Raw genomic sequence first — 15,914 nt, 5'->3', positions numbered from 1 at the left:
ACAAGGACAAAAGTCCAACTTAGCTGGGAGTTGTCTAGTAGCAGGAACAAGCACAGAAGGCTTCTGATTACATTGTTGACCGGCAAGAAACTGACAGAGGAGCAAGGTTATATAGCGACTCCCACATCCTGATAGGAGCAGGTGAACAGAGGGGATGATGCACACAAGTTCAATTCCACAAGTGGCCACCGGGGGAGCCCAGAATCCAATTTCACAACAGAGAGGTCAGCTATGTTGGCCAGGCGTTCTTTTTTAAGACGGGCTCCCTGAGAGATGAGTGTACCCCGCAGGACGCTCTTAAGGGCCTCCCATTGCATTGAGGGGGATGTTGAATCCCCTGTATGGTTTGCCACAAAGTTGATGATTGCACCCTTCACCGCCGACACACAGATCGGGTCCTGTAATAGACTTTCGTTTAGTCGCCAGGAAAAGCTAGATCTTGTGGAGGGATCCAGCCGTATTGAGAAGTATATGGGTGCGTGGTCGGACCACAATACAGACCCTATATCTGCCTTCACCTCAAAATCCAGCAGACACTGAGATATAAAAAAATAGTCAATTCTACTATATGTGGAATGTATATGGGAGTAGAAACTGAAGTCTTTTGTGCCTGGGTGGAGAGCCCTCCACACATCCACCAACCGCAAATCATATAATTGTTTCCTCACTTTTTTAATTGAAGAAGGTGGGTACGAGGTCCTGCCCGACGAGACACCGCAGGGTCCATTGGAAGGTTGAAGTCGCCCCCGAGGATTATCGGAAGAGCGCCTGCAAATTTCTCCAGGAGTCGTCTACATGTGCCTCCGAATCTTTGCTGGCCCTGGTTGGGAAAATATACGTTAGCCAATATAATTACACGTGATCCCCACGCCACTTTCAGGAAAACATATCGGCCCTCCGTGTCGATTGATGAATCGAGAATCTCAGGGAGGAAAGTTTTATGAAAGCCTATTGATACTCCCTTGGATTTAGAATGAGGGTTCGTGCTATGGAACCACTTGGGGTAATAGTGTGAGGTACAGTTAGGGGTTACGCCAGTTTTAAAATGTGTTTCCTGGAGCATTAAGATTGATATATGTTGTTTATGGTTGGAGTACATGAGTTGGCTCCTTTTCTCGGGAGTGTTCATCCCTTTAACATTGTGAGAGCAGAAATTAATTCCAGCCATGTCTAAGTTGGGTATCAAGGGCATGATAGTATGGACTTTGAGACCAGATCCTAGAAAATTTTAGGTGTGGATGTTGGAACGGGTATGTTGTAGGGAGTTGGAGGGGAGGATGGATGAAAGGGGGAAGGGGAAGGAAAAAGAGGAAGAAGAAATAGTAGAAAAGCTGAGAGTAAAAGAGAAGAACTGAGTATGTGTTGAGTGAGTACCTGAGGTGTGTTGTCATGGTGTGGTTATCCGGTGGGAAACCACCCAGAGAACTACCGGTGGGGTGGGAAGAAGCCGCAGGAGAGAATCCGCCCCCGGCCTTCGCCCCCGCAACCTGAACAATAAACAGTTGTGACAAACTTTAGTGATCGACATCTGAGCCTGTTTAAACTATGGTTAGATTTATCTTGAACATAAGGAGCGGAAAAAAAAAAAAAAGGGGGGGGAGGGGGGAGGAGGGAGGGGGCTTGGGGGAGGGAGGAGGGGGGAGGAAGGAGGAAGGGGAAGGGAGAGGGGGGGGAAAGAGGGGGGAGGAAGGAGGAGGGAGGGGGGGGAAGAGGGAGGGGGGAAAGGGGGGAGTGGGAGGAAGGGGGGGGAGAGGAAGGGGGAGGGGGGAATGGGGGAGAGGGGGGAGAGGAGAGGGGGGGAAGATTAATAGATAAACCAACAATTCGCTAGCACTATCTCGGAGTCTAGTAGTCAGGGCTATAAACTATTAAGAAGTTATGCATGACAAGACACGTACAGTTCAAAACCAAATCGGTATGTGAATCAGTGGAACTTATAACAAACTATGAAAGTGTAAAAGAGAGCATCACAGGAGAAGACAGCGTTTGAAGGCTCCTCTCAAGTTGGGTCCGGGGGGGAACCAGTCTTCTTGCGCTGCTTAGAATGCTGTGCTTTTAGCCATCTTGGAGGAATGTCTGGAAGTTGGGGCGAGCGCGGCCAGTCCGGGAGGTCAGTCATTGGTAGTTCAAAGGTTCCTAGTAAGTTGGCCAGGTCACCCAGATTGCGGAAGATGGCCGTCTTCCCGCCTTTAAAGGCAATCAGCTGGAATGGGAATCCCCATCTATAAGTAATGTCTCTGTCTTTGAGAAGAGACAATAAGGGGTGTAATGCTCTCCTGAGTTGTAACATGCGCCTAGATAGGTCAGACAATAGTAAAATTTGAGTTCCACAGTAGTCGATGGTGCCCCTCCGCCTGGCAGCCAACATGATGGCCTCCTTGGTTCTATAATAATGAACTCTGCAGATGACGTCCCTAGGTCTCGATTCTGATGTCGGTTTGGGTCCCAGGGATCTGTGTATACGGTCGAACTCAATTGAGCCGCTTTCCGCACCATCGAGAAGGTCAAGGAAAATTTTCTGTACAGTAGAATCCAAGTCTGGGGGATTTACGGATTCAGGGAGGCCACGAATTCTAATGTTGTTACGTCTGTTGCGATTTTCTAAGTCCTCCATTCCTGTCGCAAACTCCTCCAATCTCTGAGCGTGGCTAGCTATGACCTCCCTGTGGGTTTGTAATTCTTGTAGAATAATGTCCTGGGACTTTTCTACCTCTTCCACCCTAGTTGTGAATTCTGATTTGAGAGCTTGTAGCTCTTTTTTGTAGGAGTTTTCAATACGGCAGGCGAAAGCCTCCAAGTCTGATTTAGTAGGGAGAGATCTGATGAATTTGCTAAGCTCGTTAACAGACACATCATCTGGGAGTTCGCCGCTATCATCCCCTTCATTGGTCATTCTGTCGGGGGAGTCCTGGTGAGTTGGTGGGTCATGTGTGTTAGAGCTATCCCCTGCGGACTTGGTGGAGGATTTGGATCTTGTGTTCCTGGGTTGGCCATTTGTATTAAGAAAACGATCCATGTTGCCAGGGAGAGGGTCAGAATCTGGAGGCAGTCCAGAACGCTTTTTGGTCTTGCCCATACACACCTGTGAGACTTTAGTTGCTAATAGGTGGTTGCGGGGGAGATTAGGAGAGCATGTGTGTCTACATTAGACAGGTAGACCTCTCCGCAGCAGGTTCCTTTCCCCTATAGGAATCCTGGGTTCAGTGGGGGGCTAGGCCCGAGGTTTTATGGTCTGTGAACGGGTCAATAAAGACAGTCTTAATTGTGAGTAGGAGGCTATTCCTTTATGGGAACCCCTTGTTTGGTGAATAAATAGGTGGCCCGGAAACTAATCTCAAAGTGGCTACAGAGTTATGTCTCTATTCAATTTCAACAGTATTTTCTTATGTGCATTTAGCACAATGCATAAACAGGACACAGGGTGGCAGCAGAGAGCCGCAATCTGCGAGCTCACTAGATCTGTGTGTCCCGGCCAGAAGTATCAGATCGCATAAGCAAACAATAGCAGGGGGAAGGAGAGGGTGTTTACCCTCTTCAGTTCACAGAAGCTAACCCCTACTCCTGCCAGGCACACCTGATTCTCCGGCTGCTGCAGGAAATCAAATCCAGGGCTCCAGCACGCTGCTAGCTTCCCCACCTCCTCCACGTGTCGAGGACACCCAAGATGGCCGCCGTCCCTCTGCTCTCAGGGCTCTGTTCCCGCCACAGACCTTCACAGCCTCAGGGAATCCGGACCCAGCATTCAGTCTCCAGACGCTCCCCTCAGCCCCTCCGCTGTCTTCAACTCACCGAGAAGCTGAACTGCAGGTGAGTTATTAGTCGTGCAGATCTGATGTTTACCGGCTCCTAGAACGTTGAGCCAGTTGCTGCCACAACTCTGCAGGCGCTCTGTATTCCGGGTCAGACGCGGTCACCACTTCTCCTGAGGGTGTTCCTCTCACCACTCCGACCTCCAAAACTCCGTTCGGTGAGGAAAAAGTCTGTATTTGTGCTATTTACTGGCAGGAGCACAGCGGCATGCGACCTCTCTCCTCAGTGTCCTAGCCACGCCCCTTCGGCAAGAATTTATTAATAATGGTGTTTCCACTCATTTTTTTCACTTGTGATTTGTTTTCATTGTGTAGTTTTTCTTTTATCATAAACCTATGACGAAGGGCATTGACGTGCCAGAAACGCATCAGGTTGTTTTTATCCTTCACCTTTTTATGTTTTGAGAATGAAATGGTCTTTTTTGCAATACCTGGATGGCTGTGCTCACCCTCTCCTCCCTCCTACCTTGTCCCCATTTGGCCGCAATCAGCGGCAGGATCCGCTCCCTCCAGGAATCGCTTTCAGCCATGTGCACTACACTGTGTGGTAAGCTGAATATTCCCCTCTTTTTCTATAGCCATTGCTCTAACTTGGCGAGGATACCTGTCCACAACTCTTGAGCTGTGTGACTGCGATCTCCAAGGCATATTAATATAAATATTAATATGAAGGAAAACAAGGTTGATGTTCCAGCTCCTTTAGGTTAAACTTCTTCACATTTATTTGATAATGTTAAAACATGATATGCTCCTAGACAGCACTACAGTGCACACCGGGACAAAGGAGGACACGTTTCGATCACTATAGCGATCTTTGTCAAAGCTGATACCTAAGAACCATGCTTTACAGAGACCAAAAACCAATCACTCATTGTGACACTACATGTCACAAGGTATGTAGGTCCTAGTGGATATGTGCATAACAAAAAACAGACATAAAACAAAATTACACAACTTCAGGCATTTGATTGCTCTCTAATGGAAACAGACCAATCCACCCTCATACCGCAACTTATTACTCAGAACTGCATATATCAGCAGAATGTAATGCATGACAGCTCTACTCAGTGTAAAGGTGGACTGTTTTGACCTTATTTTGGGCTCCCTAGGATTATTTCTGGGCTCAACAGAATATTTAAGATCCCTAAAACGACCAGTTCCTTCCCTCTCATTCCCTAATGTGTGTTCTTTGCTTTTTGGCCTGGAGGAAATTCTGTTATATACCAAGTGGATGGGGTATGGTGTAATAGGGCGCGATGTGTATTTAACCTATGTCACCAATGACCTCTTAACCGCTAAAAGCAAGAGACACTACTCTGTCCTCCTCCTCCTCGACCTGTCGGCTGCCTCTGACACAGTGGACCATTCCCTATTATTACAGACGCTCTCATCCCTTGGCATCACAGACTTGGCCCTATCCTGGATCTCATCATACCTAAGAGACTGGACATTCAGCATCTCCCACTCACACACCACCTCCTCACCTCGCCCCCTATCTGTCGGAGTCCCACAAGGTTCAGTCCTAGGGCCCCTGCTCTTCTCCATTTACACCTTTGGCCTGGGACAGCTCATAGAATCTCACGGCTTTCAGTATCACCTCTATGCTGATGATACACAGATCTACATCTCTGGACCAGATATCACCTCCCTACTAACCAGAATCCCTCAATGTCTGTCCACTATTTAATCCTTCTTCTCCGCTAGATTTCTAAAACTTAACATGGACAAAACAGAATTCATCATCTTTCCCCCATCTCACGTGACCCCCCCCCCCAACGAGCCTATCCATTACAGTAAATGGCTGCCCACTCTCCCCAGTCCCACAAGCTCGCTGACTCGGGGTAATCCTTGACACTGATCTCTCCTTCAAACCACATATCCAAGCCCTTTCCACTTCCTGCCGACTTCAACTCAAAAATATTTCATGGATCTGTACATTCCAAAACCAAGAATCTGCAAAAACCCTAGTCCATGCCCTCATCATCTCTCGCCTTGACTACTGCAACCTCCTGCTCTGTGGCCTCCCCTCGAACACTCTCGCACCACTCCAATCTATTCTAAACTCCGCTGCCCGACTAATCCACCTGTCCCCCCGCTATTCCCCGGCCTCTCCCCTCTGTCAATCCCTTCACTGGCTCCCCATTACCCATAGACTCCAGTACAAAACCCTAACCATGACGTACAAAGCCATCCACAACCTTTCTCCTCCATAGATCTGTGACCTCGTCTCTTGGTACTTTCCTGCACGCAACCTCCGATCCTCACAAGATCTCCTTCTCTACTCCCCTCTTATCTCCTCTTCCCACAATCACATACAAGATTTCTCTCGCGCATCTCCCATACTCTGGAACCCTCTACCGCAACGTATCAGACTCTCACCTACCATCGAAATCTTCAAAAAGAACCTGAAGACCCACCTCTTCCCACAAGCCTACAACCTGCAGTAACCACCGATCCACCAAACCGCTGCACGACTAGCTCTATCCTCACCTACTGTATCCTCACCCATCCCTTGTAGAGTGTGAGCCCTAGTGGGCAGGGTCCTCTCTCCTCCTGTACCAGCCGTCTTTGTACTCTTTAAGATTACTGTACTTGTTTTTATTATGCATACCCCTCCTCACATGTAAAGCGCCATGGAATAAATGGCGCTATAATAATAAATAATAATAATAATGACGATCGCTTGGAATGTCAATTTTCATGGTTTCTATTTAATGCAATATGTTTACACGTCACTAGAGGGCGCAATGAATCATTAGTTGAGTCTTACTCAGCTCTACACTGTTCTTTTATTATTTGTTACAATATGTGAATAATTTGTGCTTTAATTGATTGTTGAAACCTATAAAATGCAATAAAAATTACGGTTAAAAAAAAAAATTCAAGTGGAAGCAGACATAAGCTCGAAGTAAGCATAAAATGCAAATTATGGGTGCAACAATGTTTCGACCTGATTCTGGGTCTTACTCAAAAAGTGTGCTGAGCTTGTTCCAAAAAGGTGCTGTTAGTCCTTGGAGGGGTAAAGTACAGGGCTTTCTCCTAGGCTACGGTGTCTTTGTGTGCACTCCTGCACCTCTGATGTGTGAGCAGTCATTAAAGGGAACCGGTCAGCAGGATTGTGCTCAGTAACCTACACACAGTGTCAGGTCGGCGCCATTATACTGATTACAGTGATACCTGGGTGATGGAATCCGTCTTGTGGTTGTTGTGTAATCTGTATTTGCAGTTTTCAGTTAATGATATGCTCGTGCTCAGAGGCGGCCTGTGGGGGGATTCATGTGGTGCTCCTATTAGGTATTCATACTGATGACTTCTGACAGGTCTCAGAGCCCTCACTAACTACCCCCTAGTTTATATAATGAATATTATATATAGGTTGAAGGGGGAAAAAAAAAACCTTCTGCAAGCAGGAGCTGGTGGTGGCACTGGCGCTGCAGCCTGATCGCACGTGTACTGTGCATATAACCATTTTGTGTGATCTTCTGATTAAAAAATATAAAAATCTGTTTGGAAATGGCGCCGCCTGCGCAGTAGCAGCTATCAGTGCTCCAATAGCTACTTCGCAGGCGGCGCCATCTTGGAAGAGGACTTTTTCTCTAGCAAGATGGCGCCGCCAGTGCCTACGCAGTAGCTGCTATCGGATCATATAGTCTTATAGTCCATTATAAACCACAAAAAGAGAAATCCTCCAATCTTTTCTTGTTTGTTTTATAGTCACTTATAGTCTACGGGTCTGTGTTTTTTCGTGGACTCATGTCTGAACAAAATCATGGAGATCTGTCTGATTTTGATCCGAGGCACGAAATAAAATCGCATACTCGAGTGTATGGCTCCATGAAAATCCCGAACAGCGCATACGTCATGCATCTGCTGTCCATTTATAACATTGGAACGGATAGGAGAAGCTTTGATACATTTTTTTTTCCTTGGATACAAGTAAATTACTGAAGAAACACAAAGTAAAAATCAACTTTTTTAATTAAATAAATCCTATTTATAAAAGGTGCTTAATTTCAGAAGTAGACAGTATTGAAAGGGAATCTGTCAGCAGGATTTCACACCCCAAACTATTTATATGTACATGTAGGTCTTTCAAAGACAAGTCCAGCAATATCGTCACATGGCAGGTCCGTTCCTCCAATTCAGCTTTTGAACTGATATGCAAATGAGATTGAAGATCTATTTGTAGGTTGAAGCCTCTGTCACTCCAGCTCTAATCTCCACCTAGCACTCCTCCTGCTTGACTGATGACTTCTTTACCTGTCAGTCACACAGCATTGAGGCTGTCAGTCAAGCAAGAGGCGGTGCTGGCTGGGGAATAGAGATGGAGTGACAGAGGCCTCAGATCTACAAAAAGCTCTTTACCCTCATTTGCATATCAATTCAACAGCTAATTTCTCAGCAGTGCAGGAGCGTACCGGCCATGTTAAAGGTGTTTCTGGACTTCACTTTGAAAGACCTACATGCACATATAAATAGTTTGGGGATTAAATCCTGCTGACAGATTCCCTTTAAGGGTGACAATTTTTTCAACAATTTGAGTCAATACAGGAGATTTATCAAAACTGGTAGTTAAAGTTGCCGCGCTTTGGAGTAGCTTTGAAGGGTAGATAAATCAGGATTCGGTATTATATCCATCCTTTTAAAGAAGGAAAATCCCTTTTTTTTTAACTCATCCTGTACAAATCCATCACACATTTTTATTGTCTTCATATTCATAACATTCCTTCAGCCGGGCATTTTTTCCATTTACAAACAGTCATGCTGTGCCAGATTGTGTTATACTCATCCTATAGTAAAAAGGGATAGATGTGTTATTGTTATATCCATGCTTCAGTGTTTTGTATGGTTCCAACAAGACCCACCTATATACAGGTTAGTAAACGTTTAGTTATGGGGTGTAGCATTATTGTATGATACATTTCCTTGTAGGCATGCAGGTAAATCAGATATCATGCCTTTAGTATCTCGTTACATCATTTTTTTTTTAGTTAATTTCACTTTGTGATTAATGGTTCATGCTCAAAATTGCAATACCGTGCTATGACAAGTGGGTCTCCTCATCCAAACTAGCTGCCTCATTTATACCTACGAGGCATTCAGATATGGAGACCCTCCAGTCAGCCAGGTATTATATTCCACGCACGGACCATATATCATGGACATATGATTCCAGTCTAAAGGATGGACCTGCAGTGGGGATTTTGACTAGCAGGATTCAGCATAGTAGGTAAGCTGACATGATAAACCAGAGACAACTAGCACTGCTACATGATCTAATACTGAAGATACCAGGGGTGCAGACGTAAGAAGAGGCTGCTCACACTGCTGTCCACCCTGTCTATCTGATCTAATACTGGAGATACCAGGGGTGCTGAGGTAAGAAGATGCTGCTCACACTGCTGACCACCCTGTGTATCTGATCTAATACTGGAGATACCAGGGGTGGTGAGGTAAGAAGAGGCTGCTCACACGTCTGTCCACCCTGTCTATCTGATCTAATACTGGAGATACCAGGGGTGCGGAGGTAAGAAGAGGCTGCTCACACTGCTATCCAACCTGTCTATCTGATCTAATACTGGAGATACCAGGGGTGCTGAGGTAAGAAGAGGCTGCTTACACTGCTGTCTACCCTGTCTATCTGATCTAATACTGGAGATACCAGGGCTACTGAGGTAAGAAGAGGCTGCGCACACTGCTGTCCACCCTGTCTACCTGATCTAATACTGGAGATACCAGAGGTGCTGAGGTAAGAAGAGGCTGCTTACACTGCTATCCACCCTGTCTATCTGATCTAATACTGGAGATACCAGGGGTGGTGAGGTAAGAAGAGGCTGCTCACATGTCTGTCCACCATGTTTTTCTGATCTAATACTGGAGATACCAGGAGTGCGGAGGTAAGAAGAGGCTGCTTACACTGCTATCCACCCTGTCTATCTGATCTAATACTGGAGATACCATGGTTACTGAGTAAGAAGAGGCTGCTCACACTGTTGTCCACCCTGTCTATCTGATCTAATACTGGAGATACCAGGGGTGGTGAGGTAAGAAGAGGCTGCTCACACTGCTGTCCACACTATTTTTCTGAATGAAGGCATACGATACAGGCATCTCCAGGTCACGACACTAAGGCTTCCTACTGCACATGCTCATGGGTACCTGTCCTATTAACAGTCTAGTAGAAGTTGCTGTCAGTATAACAAGTTAGGAATCATTTTAATTTTATAGTGTTTACTTCTATAGACAACTCAATTGTGATTTGTAAATTTGAAAGTAATTAAATAGCCTCTTCAAAGAAGGTGACAAACTCTAGTGCCACTAACTGGATGTAGCAATACTGCATGATTTAGAAGCCAAGTCCTCCTGCTTTGCACTAATGATGGGGAAAGACCCTGGAAGCACGTGTCTGCAATGGTTTTTTGGTTTGGTTCTTGTCCTAGGTCATGCTATGTCATGAGGAAAGGCCCTTTATAGGGTCAATATTAAGTAATAGAATTGCTACCTCTAATAGGTGGCACTAGAGTTCCTCTCCCGCTCCTCTACAAAGGGGACAATTGCATATTTAAATTTCCAAAGAAGCATTGCATGGCTTATAAGTCTCCTTACACCAAGATAGCACTCTCCAGAAGGAATAACTTTACCACTTAGACCTTACATTTTCTTTAATTGTAAACAAAATCCTAAATCATTTTAGTTCACCTACATTCCAAATCTGGAGGTGCTAAGGGAAGCTGCATGGAAATTACAACCTTTACTACAAAAAGATGCCCGCTTAGAACCCATTTTTCCAGATCACCCCACTACTGTGTTTTAGGCAGCCCCCAAATCTAATAAGTATCATTGTCAGAAGCTCCATGTCCTCTCCAACAGCTGCAGGAACCTTTCCTGGCAACCAGAAAAAATGTAAAACCTGTCCATTTATAATGACCACGGACAAGATAAAGATCCCCAATTCACACCAGGGCTACAAGATACCAGGTACTTTCAGCTATGTGACTTCTAATGTGGTGTACTTAATTATTTGTACTAAATGTCCAACTGGGGGCCTGTATGTGGGGGAGACAGGGCAAAAGCTTTGAACCAGAATGAATTCTCACCGCCACACAATAAAAGAAAAAAGAATGGATCTACCTGTGGCAATACATTTTTGTACCCCAGATCACAGCACCATGGACATGAGATTACTTGTATTAAAGGGTAACTTCAAATCTCAGAGCAACAGGAGAGTCTGGGAGTACAAACTTATAACAACCTTTGACACTCTCAGTGCAGGAATGAATGTGTCACATGGATTTATGTCTTTTTACATCAATTAAGGAATTTGCCCTCAGACCTTGTGGGAGCCTTACAACAAAGAACCAGACCCCAATCAATCAGAGGACAATAAAACATTCACACTCCTTATCTATGAACTGTTCCAATATTTATGGACACAACTGTTTATCACTCTCCCATAATGATTGTTCTGCTTCATGTAACCTGTCTTATCTATTGCATTATTTCTGTGCTGTGTTGTGCATAAATATGTGATTCTTCAGATTTTGTATTAATCTATGCCTGATGAAGGGACCTGAGTAGTCTCGAAAGCTTGCAATTTGTTACCATCTTTTCAGTTAGCCATTAAAAGGTATCAACCACTGAGGACTCAATTCTAAATATTTTTAAATCATTTTAGGTATTTATATTTTTCTATTTGCAGAGAACACCTTTTAAAAAGAAGGAACAACAAAAGGTGAAACCCTTTTATAAATATTCATAACCATTAATTTTGTTGCAAATTTCCTGAAAGAAGTTGAGGCACACGAGTCTTAGATTGCAGAGCTGGGGTAACATGCAAAGATCGCCTATGGCCCATGCATGGCAAACGTTAGAGGCAATGATCTCCACCTCCAAGGTATGCAATCATGTAACTCCTTCCTGGGCTGCATCTGGCACCAGCGACTTCTGTGCAATTTTGTTCTATGTTGATATGAATGAAAACGTAAAGAGGTAGTAAAGGATTCAGTGAATGAGTTAAACCATGACTACAATATCAGATAAATGTATTGTCTGTGTAGAATAATGTTTTGACAGGAAAAACAGTAATAATTTGACTACATACACAGCATAATTTACAAGCCAAGGATTTGGTTGTATGAACAATTACACAATTACAAGGGACCCTCCATTCAAGACCCCCTTTATTACTCTGACAAGCTTTCTGTGTCTCTAATCTGATGGACTCAGGGCATTCATGTATTACCTGGACAGCCATTACTGTGAATGGCACATCACATATAGTGCCAGAATTTACCAACCTGGAAACTGCACCCAAAATGAGAAATAGACCGTAAATCACAGAAAAATCGGCAGGTCAGGAATTTTCTGTTATCAGACAACCCGTATAAAATGGTCTCTGTTGTTTTATCAAACTTTGTATAAGTGAATAGAAGAAACTTTGTAATAGATCTTAGAGGAATCTGCTTATTCCTCCACTTAAGAGCCACTTCTCTAGCGCCCCCCCCCCCCCCCCGCCCCCCCGCCTCTTTATCTCACCATTCATTCTGACCAACACTGATTGGAGCTTTTTTTTTTTTTTTCAGAGCAAGACCAATTGCCCGCACAGTTATGTGTTAGGTTGCAGAGCATATTAAAATTAATGGAAAAGGAAGAATGGAGGAGGAGCACTCTGCACAGTGAGAATCCAGGCAAATAAAGGCAAAATTTACTTCAGTACTGGATTCACAGCCACACAGATCAGTACTTCTATAAAATGTAACAATTATACTGGAAGAATATTTTAGACTTGGGAAAAAAATTGATTTCAATTAATAAAAATAATTACCGTACTAAAGGGGCATAAGCCCCTCTAGAGCAAGGTGGTTTAACCCCTTAAGGACTGAGCCATTTGTACGTTAATGACCAAACCATTTTTTTTTTTTTTTTTTTTTTTTTTAATATAAGCAGTGTCACTTTATGAGGTAATAACTCTGGAATGCTTCAACGGATCCCACGGATTTGGAGACTGTTTTTTTTCATAATATTGTACTTCATGGTAGTGGTAAAATTTATTCAATAGGACTTGTGTTTATTTGGGAAAATGTCATGGTTCCCAGTGGCAAGGGAACGTCAGAGAACTTAAATAACAGACTAGCTCTTGGGTGATGGAATCTCGAGCTGACCGTGAGCTAAACCTACCACACAACTAACAGTGGCCGGGAGACGTACCTACGTTTTATCCCTAGACGCCCAGCGCCAGCCGGAGAACTAACTAACCCTAATAGAGGAAAAAACAGACCTGGCTTACCTCTAGGGAAATTCCCCCAAAAAGGAGACAGAAGCCCCCCACATATATTGACGGTGAGTTCAGAGGAAAAGACATACGCAGTATGAAGGTAGGTTCAGCAAAGCGAGGTCCGCTTACTAGATAGTAAGAAGATACAATAGGGAACTTCACGGTCAGCTGAAAACCCTATTAAAATACCATCCAGAAATTACTTTAAGACTCATGTGTCAACTCATGACACCGGAGTGGTAATTTCGGCCCACAAGAGCTTCCAGCTACAGAAACATAACATTACTGTGAACTGGAACAAAAATGCAAACAAACTTAGGACTAAGAGTCCAACTTAGCTGATAGTAGTCTAGAAGCAGGAACATGCAACAGAAAGGCTCTGGTTACATTGATGGCCGGCACTAGAATAACTGAGCAGCAAGGCTAAATAGGATACTCCCATATCCTGATGGAAACAGGTGAACAGAGAAAGTGAAGCACACAAGTCCAGTACCACCAGTGACCACCGGGGGAGCCCAAAAACCAAATTCACAACAGTACCCCCCCCTCAAGGAGGGGGCACCGAACCCTCACAAGAACCACCAGGGCGATCAGGATGAGCCCTATGAAAGGCACGGACCAAATCAGAGGCATGAACATCAGAGGCTGTCACCCAAGAATTATCCTCCTGACCGTAGCCCTTCCACTTGACCAGATACTGAAGTTTCCGTCTGGAAACACGGGAGTCCAAGATCTTCTCCACAACGTACTCCAATTCACCCTCAACCAACACCGGAGCGGGAGGCTCAACGGAAGGCACAACCGGTACCTCATACCTGCGCAATAATGACCGATGGAAGACATTATGGATAGAAAAAGATGCCGGGAGGTCCAATCGAAAGGACACAGGGTTAAGAATCTCCAAAATCCTATACGGGCCGATGAACCGAGGCTTAAACTTAGGAGAAGAAACCCTCATAGGGACAAAACGAGAAGACAACCACACCAAGTCCCCAACACGAAGACGAGGACCAACACGACGACGGCGGTTAGCAAAATGCCGAGTCTTCTCCTGGGACAACTCCAAATTGTCCACCACCTGTCCCCAAATCCGATGCAACCTATCCACCACAGTATCCACTCCAGGACAATCCGAAGACTCCACCTGACCAGAAGAAAAGCGAGGATGAAACCCCGAATTGCAAAAGAAAGGAGAAACCAAAGTGGCAGAACTAGCCCGATTATTGAGGGCAAACTCCGCCAACGGCAAAAAGGCAACCCAGTCATCCTGATCCGCAGACACAAAACACCTCAAATAAGTCTCCAAGGTCTGATTAGTTCGCTCAGTCTGGCCATTAGTCTGAGGATGGAACGCAGACGAAAAAGACAAATCAATGCCCATCCTAGCACAGAACGCCCGCCAAAATCTAGACACGAACTGGGTCCCCCTGTCAGAAACGATATTCTCCGGAATACCATGCAAGCGAACCACATTTTGAAAAAACAGAGGAACCAACTCGGAAGAGGACGGCAACTTAGGCAAGGGCACCAAATGAACCATCTTTGAAAAACGGTCACACACCACCCAGATGACAGACATTTTCTGAGAAACAGGGAGATCAGAAATAAAATCCATAGAGATGTGAGTCCAAGGCCTCTTTGGAATAGGCAAAGATAACAACAATCCGCTAGCCCGAGAACAACAAGGTTTGGCCCGAGCACAAACATCACAAGACTGCACAAAAACTCGTACATCTCGAGACAGAGAAGGCCACCAGAAGGACCTAGCCACCAAATCCCTGGTACCAAAGATCCCGGGATGACCTGCCAACGCAGAAGAATGAACCTCCGAGATGACTCTACTGGTCCAATCATCAGGAACAAACAGTCTACCAGGCGGGCAACGATCAGGTCTATCCGCCTGAAACTCCTGCAAAGCCCGTCGCAGGTCTGGGGAAACAGCAGATAATATCAGCCCATCCTTAAGGATACCTGTAGGTTCAGAATCACCAGGGAAATCAGGCTCAAAACTCCTAGAAAGGGCATCCGCCTTCACATTTTTAGAACCTGGTAAGTATGAGACCACAAAATTAAACCGAGAGAAAAACAACGACCAGCGCGCCTGTCTAGGATTCAGGCGCCTGGCAGACTCAAGATAAATCAAATTCTTGTGATCGGTCAATACCACCACCTGATGTCTAGCCCCCTCAAGCCAATGACGCCACTCCTCAAAAGCCCACTTCATAGCCAAAAGCTCCCGATTACCAATATCATAATTTCGCTCGGCGGGCGAAAATTTTCGAGAAAAGAACGCACAAGGTCTCATCACGGAGCAATCGGAACTTTTCTGCGACAAGACCGCCCCAGCTCCGATCTCGGAAGCATCGACCTCAACCTGAAAAGGAAGAGTAACATCAGGCTGACGCAACACAGGGGCGGAAGAAAAGCGGCGCTTAAGCTCCCGAAAGGCCTCCACAGCAGCAGGGGACCAATCAGCAACATCAGCACCCTTTTTGGTCAAATCAGTCAAAGGTTTAGCAACATCAGAAAAACCAGTTATAAATCGACGATAAAAATTAGCAAAGCCCAAAAATTTCTGAAGGCTCTTAAGCGAAGAAGGTTGCGTCCAATCACAAATAGCCCGAACCTTGACAGGATCCATCTCAATGGAAGAGGGGGAAAAAATGTACCCCAAAAAAGAAATCTTTTGAACCCCAAAAATACACTTAGAACCCTTCACACACAAGGAATTAGCCCGCAAAACCTGAAAAACCCTCCTGACCTGTTGGACATGAGAATCCCAGTCATCCGAAAAAATCAAAATATCATCCAGATACACGATCATGAATTTA

General features: G+C 45.0%; 1 long non-coding RNA gene across 1 annotated transcript; it reads left to right on the top strand.

Annotated features, from left to right (window-relative positions):
- The first annotated feature begins 3,670 nt into the window (after positions 1 to 3,670).
- On the top strand, positions 3,671 to 12,528 carry LOC143806919 (uncharacterized). The gene is made up of 3 exons (XR_013221594.1): positions 3,671 to 3,807; positions 11,509 to 11,541; positions 12,392 to 12,528. It is a non-coding gene; the product is annotated as an uncharacterized LOC143806919 (long non-coding RNA).
- The last annotated feature ends 3,386 nt before the right edge of the window (positions 12,529 to 15,914 follow it).

The sequence above is a fragment of the Ranitomeya variabilis genome, chromosome 2, assembly GCF_051348905.1.
Source record: "Ranitomeya variabilis isolate aRanVar5 chromosome 2, aRanVar5.hap1, whole genome shotgun sequence".
NCBI classification, from domain to species: domain Eukaryota; kingdom Metazoa; phylum Chordata; class Amphibia; order Anura; family Dendrobatidae; genus Ranitomeya; species Ranitomeya variabilis.
This window is presented reverse-complemented; position numbering and strand designations above follow the sequence as displayed.